Raw genomic sequence first — 10,222 nt, forward strand, 5'->3', positions numbered from 1 at the left:
AATTGTATTACAAATATGTATTGCAGCTATCCTGCAATATACATTATTCTATTTTGTGTGTATTATTATATAAAGACATTTTCCATTACTTTCAATTAATATGACTTATTGAACTATGGTTTAGTTTATTTTTATTGGTAACTTCCAACAATTTGTAATACAATTGCTTAAGGTGCTTGTAATAACAGCAGTTCAAACTTGTATTAGAGTTATATACCTAAGTTGTAATTGATTTCCATAATTAAAGGCATAGCATTCATCTTTGTCACTGTGTGTTTTGTCTTAGTTATGTCACCGTAGTACTAGTTAGAACTAAATAATGTTTTGTACTGAATAAAGTGTGCATCTTCTTATGGTGATTTTCATTTCTTTTCTTTCTTATTTCTGACTGTTATTAGACAAAAAAGGTAATGAATTTATTTTGTCTTGCTGGCTTGTTGTATTACAATTAACTAGGGAAGCACTTTTACAGAATAATTGTACAACTAGTATTCATGTAACATCATGTTACTCTTTGATTTCTATCTGTGCAACATATAGGGAAAGTGGTACAAGTCAGTGCACTAATGACACATGGCAAATGGATGGAAAAATATAGTTTTTCAAGTGGAAATCAGATAGTATGCTTTACCATTACAATGGCAGTATCACTGTCTTTTGCAACCCACTTTGTAATAAACATATTGCTATTCCACCATACTCATTTGCCTATAACACAGTAACAGTGGGTGGCATTACTTTTATTCTAAGGTGACGCAGGTAACTAGTTTGAACAATACACATAGTGGCTAGTGTCTTACTATACCACAAAACACTTTTAGAGGTTCATAGCTAAGTACTAAACTATTTTAAGCCTAGCAAGTATGTCGTTCACTTTGTTGTATAAAATAAAAATGATTAAGTGCTTTTGTTTTTTAGTTTCAAAGAACTTCAGAATGAAGCACTTTACAAATAATTCTCATTAAATAATAACACAGACACTACCAATGAGCAATTAACCAATCCCACTTAAAACACATATTCATCAACCAATGAAGCTAAGTTTTCTAAAAGATGTATTACCTCATTCTTCAGTACAATTCTGAATAAAGGTAATAATTATTTACTGTACCGTTAAATTTTATTTGATTTCAAAACCAGGGTTATATTAACACTTTTTTTTTTTCATTTAAGCAGGGATATTGTGTAGAATTCAACAATATTTACCCATAAGGCCCCCTACTCTCTAAATATTTATTTTTATTTATTTAACTTTTGTTTACTGGGAAAGTCTGACTGGGACAGAGCCCATTTTCAGCAGAGGCCTGGGGAGAAAAGCTCCAGTTACAGAAATATTTACACATAATACAGTTAAAAACATACAGGAAAACGTTACTTTTGCTACATTTATTGAAATGCAATCTAAATATATGTGGCATTTGGTACAGAAGAGTAGGAAACAGTAGATTAATATTAATGCATTAACATATAGTTTTATTTGTAAGTTGATATGTTCATAAATAGCATATAGACACCAGTATAGTCTATTGTTTGATTGTGGGCAAATTCTATAACTGACAGTGCAGTATGCAGATGGAAAAGGACAATATGTAGGAATAAACTCAGGCAGGGAAAAGGTCAGTAGGAGGAGGAGTAGATAGTGACACAGGTCTAATGAGGGTGAGGAGAGGAGTTGTAAAGTAATGTATGCAAGTAGTTTAGAAGGAGAAAAAAAGTGGTGAGGGACAGGGTATAGACAAGTAGAAGAGGGAGAGACCCTGCATCGTAATGTGTGAGGAGGAATATGGGGTAGTTGGGTATTGATAAACTGAGCATAGGAGGAGGATTTAGTCAGGAGTAGTGCAAAGACAAAGCCATTTATTTTTGAGGACGTTCCTGAAAAGATTTTTAAATTGAGGTGTATTGTCAGAGGCTATGATTGGTTGGAGTATGCTGTTTCAGACTTTGGAAATATAGCTAGTGTAAAGAGAGTCACAGGCGGCATTATTGGTTTAGGATACTTGTAACAGAGACTTGTTTGAAGATTGGAGTACTCAAGCATTTGTGTAGGGCTGGAATAATTGCTTAAGAGTGGGACTTTTTTCTGGATGATAAACCAGCATGTGGTCATTGAGGGGTTAAGTATAGGTTAGGTAATGTGGTAGCTCTAGCCAATTTAGTTGTTGTTAGAATTGGTAGCGGAGTTAGCGATTTTATTGTAGTAGGTCTTTAGTTTAGTTTTCTTTAGGTTGATAAAGATGGGGAAGTGTAAAGTAGAGTGGAGAGGAGGTGTGTTCTGGTGACTACTTGTCTTGTGCTGTCAGTGAGGAAGGGCTTGTGTCTATAGAGACCCCTAGCCTTGAGTGTGTCTTTTTAATAGTTTGGGATAGCTGTAAATCAAATTTCAGATTGCTGTTTATTACTAGAACTAGTAATGTTGCTTGGTCTTCTGTTGATATTATGGTATTGTTGGAAGATACTACTTGGAGTGTAGTTGTTAGGTTGTGTGCTTTACTGGGGTGAAAGAGCATGAGTTTGGTTTTGGATGGATTTGGAATTTGTTGAGCTTCTGTTAGCCAGGTTTCTACTGCTATTAAGGACTGTTGTGCTTTAGCTTCAATCTCTTTTATGGTCAGTGCAACACAGATCACAGTGGAGTCATTAGCATATTGGACAATGGAGGCTATAGAAGTGGCCGTGTGAAGTCTATTGGTAAATATAGTGAAAAGAAGAGATCCTAGAACTGATCCTTGGGGAGCACCCATGGTAACTGGTAAAAGGGTTGGGAGGTTGTTTTGCCATTTGACAGATTGTTGATGGTTACTTAAGTAACTAAGGAACCATAAGAGTGAAGATTGGCTGAGTTTTAGTAGGGAGAGGTCATTACGTAGCTTTGGATGATAAACAGTATCAAATGCTTTGAATAGGTCCAAGAAGATGAAGGATACTAGATTTCCATCATTTTTATGTTGATTGATGGAATTGGTAAAGCTGAGCAGTGCAGGTGTAGTACTATGATGTGGCAAAAGCCATGTTGTGTGTTAAAAAGGAAGTTATTAGATAGAAGGTAATTGAAGAGCTGCATATGATTGCATTTTTCTAAGATTTTGGAAAGGTGTGATAAGATAGCAATGGGTCTATAGTTGGAAAATTTTGTAGAGATGCCAACTTCATGAAGAGGGATTATGTAGGCTATCTTGCAGATATGAGGAACATGTTGTTCAGTTATTGTGCAGTAGAGGAGAATAGAGATTGGATAGGGGATGGCTTCAACAATTCGTTTTAAGAAATCAGAGAGCAGGTTGTCAGCGGCAAGTGTTGTCGGCTTTCATTTTAAATTTAAAAAGTAGTTTTTTTTATGGTTGCTGCTTGGACAGAATTGAATGAGAAGGAGCCAGGTTCATTCTTGGGTATAGTTGGGATAGCTAGAGGTGCAATTTTGTGGGTCTTAGTAAAATAGAGTATAACATTTGTAAAGAATGAGCTGAATTGTGCAGCTATGCTTTCATAATTATTAGAGGTAGATGGGGTGGAGTGGAAGACTGGTCTGGTTGAAGGAGTTTACTTATGGTGTTCCAGAACTTTTTAGGCTTGTTGTGGTGCATTCTCCTGTATAGTTGTGTAGTATGAGTTTTTATCTAGCTTGACCTGGGTTTTGGCATTATTTCTAAGATGTTTATAGTGGTATTGGTTAGGTTGATTTTTATTGGTGAGCCACAGTGTCCAGGGTTTATCTCTTAGTTTGTGTAATTTTTTTGTATCTTTAGAAAACCATGGGGTGAAGTTAGATTTTACTTGAGTAGTTCTATATTAGGTTAGGCTGTTTAATATGTCAAATAATTTAGTGTTGAAATATTTCACAGCCATGTCTAGGGGAAGTGTTTTGAGTGAGTTCCAGTCATATTTTTGTAATATGTAGTTAAAGGTTTCTGCAGTGAAGTTTTTTTGTTGTTGTTGTGAATATGTTGATAGTATTTCTATGGGGATGGAAATGGTGTTTAATTATGTATGTTGGTAGGTGATCAATAATGCTATCCGGTAGACAGCTGGACTGTTGGGCTAGGTCAGGTTTGTTAGTTAGAATCCAGTCTAGGATCAAGTGTCTTTTGGATGCTTTGTCTATTCTAGCTGTGGATTGTATGACCTGAGTGAAGCCATGCAGGTTGATATGGCTAATGGAGTTATCAGAGTTATAGGAATAACAGTTAGTATTAAAGTCACTCATTATATTTCCTTGTGGGAAAGTTATGGAAACCCAATGTAGAAAATCCTTGATTACGTCGGGGTTATTGACAGGTGAAATGTAAATACCAATTATATTTAGCTTTTTATTTTGGTTTATTTCACGTTTTGAGAAAGTATTTCTATATTATTTAAGTCAGGCATGCTTGGTTGAATAAGTTGTACCTTTATACTTAAGTTGTACCTTTATACTCTGTTTGTATAGTATGGCTATACCCCCTCCATGCTTGATTTTTTTCTGTCCTTGCTATGTAAATTATAACCTGGAGGGAGTATTTCATTATTGGTAATTATAGGTTTCAACCAAGTTTCTGTTAGAACTATAATATTTGGGGAGTAAATTGATAGGTTAGCATGGAGTTTGTGCATTTTATTGGCTATGCTTCTGATATTCATGTTAAGGAGCAGGAAGTTAGCGATGGTGGGAGCTGTGAATCTCTGAGTACTTGGTGGAAAGTTGTATGGTTAATGGGCTGCAGCTGCAGATATGGAAGGCGGGACTAGTTTATGACCAATGAGGTATGGACAATTATGTGTGTTGTACGGGTGTGTATGGATGATGTATTGTGATGTGATTGGGAGAGAGTATCTGGAGAGTGGTTCGGTAGGTATAGGCTTACATGTAATGAGGGTGGGTGGGATTATGGAGTAGAGTAGGGGACAGGAGTGAGCCCAAGCTGAGTGATGGTGAATAGAGAGGGAAGAGCCTAGTACAATAGAAATACCATGAGTACAGAAACAATCAGTAACCCATAAAAACTAAGACCACTAGTTTGGCTCGAACAAGTTTCTTATGTGAGAGAAACAATGTCTTTAAACAGCAAAACCCCATAAGTAAATAGCTAACTGCACCTGAGGGGATAAAACCTGCTGGATGCACAAGTATCACTAGATGGCTAATATAAGGCAGTCTAAAGGCTGTTTCTCAGCATTCCTGTTGCTATTAAGTTACATTTGTAAGAGGGGTAGCTAACTGTGTTGGTAGTATGAGGGGAAGGGTGCTCAGGGATATGGTCTTGGCAAGGTGTGCATGCCACTTAATACATTAATTTCACAAGAGGCAAAGCAAAATGCAATTCTTTCTGTGGAGTAAGACAGCAAGGATGTACTTTCTGTGAGGTTTTACTTTCCCAGTATAAACAATTCACTCTCTACAGGAGAGGGGGATGAGCAGCAACAGAGGCAAGGTAGGAGACTGTCCCAATAGTTGAAGAGACTATTTTCTGTCAGGTTCTGCTTTCCCAGTATTAACAATTCACTATGCAGGACAGGGGGATGAGCAGCAGCAGAGATGAGGTAGGAGACTGCCCCACTAGTTGAGGAGATTATAGGTATCGGTTCACTCCTTTATTCTGGTTGTGCAGAGCCACTGAGAAGCAAAATAATCTGGCAGGATTGCCAGTCTTTACCACCGGGAACTGCAAGTTGATATTAAATCCACCACAAGAGAGCACCAGCTATAGTAGGACAAGACACTTGCAATGCTGACCAGTGCCCAAGAACAAATGTTGGGGAACCATGATGGGAACCATGATGGACCCCCGCTGCTGGAGTCACAGCAATGCAGCGGCCCAAGTACCTCCACTTTCATTTCTTTCCACTTTTTCCAATATATTAAAAATAAATTTATTACAATTAATGTAATCAATTGTATGTTTATACAATGCATTCCTATCATTCTTTTTAATCAGATAAACATATTCATAAATCTTCAGGGCATGTTCAGTTTTTCCCACAAAAAATGCCTCACAGGTAGTATGTTGTACGACATAAACCACCACTGTTGTGTTGCAATTGTATTTCCCTTTTTCTCCAACAACCTTGGGGTGTTTCCCAATTGTAATATTTTTTTTCTCTGTAAAATATACCAACACTGTGAACATGCCCTGCATTTTTCATTTCATGCTCTTTCTTCTTTTTAAAAGCCACTGTTTGCACTTTTCTAATAAACTTTTGAGATTCTTCCCTTTCTAATAAACAAAACGATGGTATACTAACACATTTACTATGTCTGCCATACAAAGTGTTGCTATTGATGGTGTAAAGCTAGAAGAATGCAGCGTTAATTCAGTATGGTGTGGAGCAACATAATGTGTACTGCAGTATTACTGTTTCTGTATAACAGGGAAAATAAGTATCTTGTAGTAGCTTTGCATTTTTATAATTTATTGCTTCATGATATACATTAATATGTATTGCACACAGATGGGTTATGGTTATTGTATATCAAGCAAAATGATCTTTCTTATACCTATAACTGAAAGTGGCTCACATCCAGTTACAACACAAGAGCAAGTCCAAAATATAGATAAAAATACTGCACTGATGGTTTCTGAAAATATCCCTGGATGCATCTTAAACAGCATGAAGCACAATTTAGCCAGCCTCCCCTAACAACTGTTTAAACATAGCCTCTATACAAGTTTTGTACCAAGTGAATGGAGAATTGCTGCAGTCATTACCTTGAGTAAGGGAGGACATACCACAGATCGAGACAATTACAGACTTATAAGTTTAACCAGCCTCATATATTCATTCTTAATGAATGTTTTATATCATGTCTAATTTGTTATAAATTGTTTAAACTGCAGATATTTTTATTTTATTTTTGAATATTGTAAAATTATTGTTCTTACAATGTTTTGTAATAATCTGCAGCTTTTCTCCTCGGGCGTCTGCTGATAGTGGACTTCTTTCCAGTCAGACTTTCCTGGTTATCAAATATCAAGAAAGAAAGAAAGAAAGAAAGAAAGAAAGAAAGAAAGAAAGAAAGAAATATCATTAGGCATATAGACTCCACACTCATGAGTTTGAATAATATCAAGGTGACTGTAAGCTATTTATCCAGTGCCATCATCCATGATATCACAGAGGTCCTAGCATCTCTTACATCAGACAAGTATTGCTATGACCTAGTAACAATGAATGACCTGAGTTGCACCATACTGAAGGACATGATGAGAGATGTAATGAAACTTAACATGACTGTGTTAGAGGCAAGAAAGATACTAGTCTTGAATAGTATAACCTTCACCAGGAATGATGCATATACACCTAGACAAGATAACTGGCTTTAGCATTTAGCCAAGTAGTTGGTATCATTCTAAGGGGATCCATATGTGTTAAACTGGGATGAAATGGTAGATAACATTTCCTAATTAAACAGGGATTGCTTACACCTTTCATGACATGGCATACTCATACTGGTTAAAGCCTTTGCTGTCCCATAGTGCTTTGGTTAGCCATACTAATGAGTCCTACATTGCAAACTGAAGTCATAATTTGGACATCACAGAAGCACTACTCAGTCCTAACAGTGTAACTAAAGCCAAACAAGAACTCAAGGTCTTTCTGCCACTTGAACACATTCATGTCTATGTAGCTATTGAAACACAGTTTCAGTACAATGACAGCACTCCATCTATATCATGGTTGAGTGTCTGTTACACCTTCAAGCCTTTGAGTAACTGCAGAGGAGTAGCTGAATTTGTTAGAGACACTATTGCCTCAAGTCAAATTGCCCACAATCATAATCTGGAGTATCAGAAGATCCACATCACCCAGGTAAATATATGCCCATGAATCTCATCTGTTGACATAATCATAGTTTTTCAAAATAAAAGTTAAAACGCATCATGTTTCTAATTTTGCCAGAATTTACTTTTCTTCTTATACACTTCAGTGCTTTGTATGAGAGTCTCAAGAGAATCAGTGTGCTGTTTATATACATTAACAGTGTTGAGAACTTAACAAAAAAGATAAAAAAGTTAATATCTGCTTGTTGGTTTCCCCAGAGTATGTGAAACATGTTGATTCCTCTTCTAGAAGTATTAATTTCCCAGTGAAGGATATAGTTGTCTAACCCTTCATTATAAGGTTAGGAATAGTTATCATTGTCAACCTATCCAAATTGTTTGAGTACAACTGTGTATGACCGAAAAAAAAAGATAAAGGATAGCTAGAGATACACATATGCATGCATTCACATATCTGGATTTATGTATGGATGTACTTAGAAATGTAGAAACAACTAAAATTTGACTTTGTTAATGCTTTTTTTTATTTTGTTAATGTTGACACAAAAATAATAGAAAACAAATAGTTGACAGTCAGTTGAGCATATTATGTTCAAAGGACAAAGGAGCAAAGTTCAAAGGACAAAACCACCACCTTAACAGGTACAAGCATGCAAATTCTGAAGGTAAACTACTCAATGCTAAAGTCTAAGCCTTAAACTGCACTCTCTCGAGGCACTCCTAAAAATGGAGAACATCCATATCTGTGCAGTAACTGAGACCTGGTTCAAGGCTCCAGGGAGCACCCGTGCAATACCAGGCTACAACTCTTTCCACACTTTTCAGCCACCAAACCAGGACCAAAACACTAAAGGTGGAGGAGTGTCCATATTCACCAAGGATATTCACACCACCAGGCAAGTTGCCCAACACAATGAGTCTGAAATTCTCCAGGTACAACTGACATTGGGTAAGACTGCAATCTAAATTGTAGCTTGCTACAGATCCCCCACCATGCCCCAAGATTCTCACTAAACCTTTCTAAACATACTGGAAAATATTAAGGTACAACCGAACACCCTAATACTGGGTGAATTCAACTACCCTGCCATTAACTGGGAAGACTACTCATGTACCAACACCTTTGCCCAATGGTTCGTGGAATTCAAAATTCCAACGCCATGGAAACTAATCCATAGTCCCACCAGGGGCTCCAATATCCTAGAACTGGTCATTACCAACATGGGAAATTGATGCTCCACACCTATGGTCACCCCCTTGTTGGGCAGGTCTGACCATAAGCTAATCACCCTTAACATCCACATCCCACCCCCACCCCACAGTAAGGAAACCGCCATAAAAAACTACTCCAAAGCCAACCTCGTGCTACTCAAGTCAGAAGTGACAAACTTCATGACACCCATGCAGATGGGAACTGAAAGTTCGACTGCTGAATCCTACACTAAGGCACTGTATGAGCACATCCACGCATGCATGAATCGTGCCATCCCAAATAGAATCAAGATGCTCTCCTCCAAAAAAAGGAAGCCAATCTGGTGGTCCCCTGCCATAAACAATCTTTACAACAAAAGGAAGAAACTGTTGCAGAAAAGAGGAAAATCCCAGGATGCAAAAAACTCCCTTACCAGCCTCAGTAAGAAGCTGAGATCCCCTCATAAAATCCTCCAAAGCTAGTTATGAAAATAAAATTGCCAAAGATTCCAAAGACAGCCACAAGGCAATCTATAACTATGTCAAGAATCTAAATGGCAATGCTCAGATCTGCTCTGTGCTACAACAGAATGGCATTAAATATACTGATCCCAAGGATATTGCCAATATCCTGGCAGATCAATTCACTGCCAACTTCACCCCCTTCTCACCCCCTAAATAGTCCATCTCAACACCAGAAGATTGCCAAATTCCGATAATAACAGCCACACAGGTAAAAAACTGCAATCTCCAAAGCTAAGAATACAGCGTCCATGGGACCAGATGACATCCCGGGCTGTGTATTACATGAACTACAAAATGAACTGGCACCTCACCTAAGTGTCATGTTTAATCATAGCCTCACCTCAGGCTTTGTGCCCACTGAGTGGCACACAGCTACAGTTATCCTACTCCACAAGGGGGGATCCACCTTGGATCCCAGGAACTACCACCCCATCAGTCTGACAAGCCTGCTCTGCAAGGCTATGGAATGAATTACCATGGAACTTATAAACAAAGACATTGGCAACCTTCAAACACTGGACACCATCCAGTCTGGGTTCGTGAAGGGCCGATCTTGTCTTCTGAACCTGACTGACTTCTTTAAATCAGTCTCCAGAGCCATGGACGAGGGTAAGGTGGTCCACACAGGAATCATAGATAGACTTACTAAGCTGGGCATTAATCCCTACATCACTCGATGAGTTGCCAACTGGCTTACTGACAGAACCCACATGTAAAAGTAGTCAACTCCAAATCCAGCTCCAGACAAG

Source organism: Protopterus annectens, chromosome 2.part0 (genome assembly GCF_019279795.1).
Source record: "Protopterus annectens isolate FY-2018-M chromosome 2.part0, PAN1.0, whole genome shotgun sequence".
NCBI lineage: Eukaryota > Metazoa > Chordata > Ceratodontiformes > Protopteridae > Protopterus > Protopterus annectens.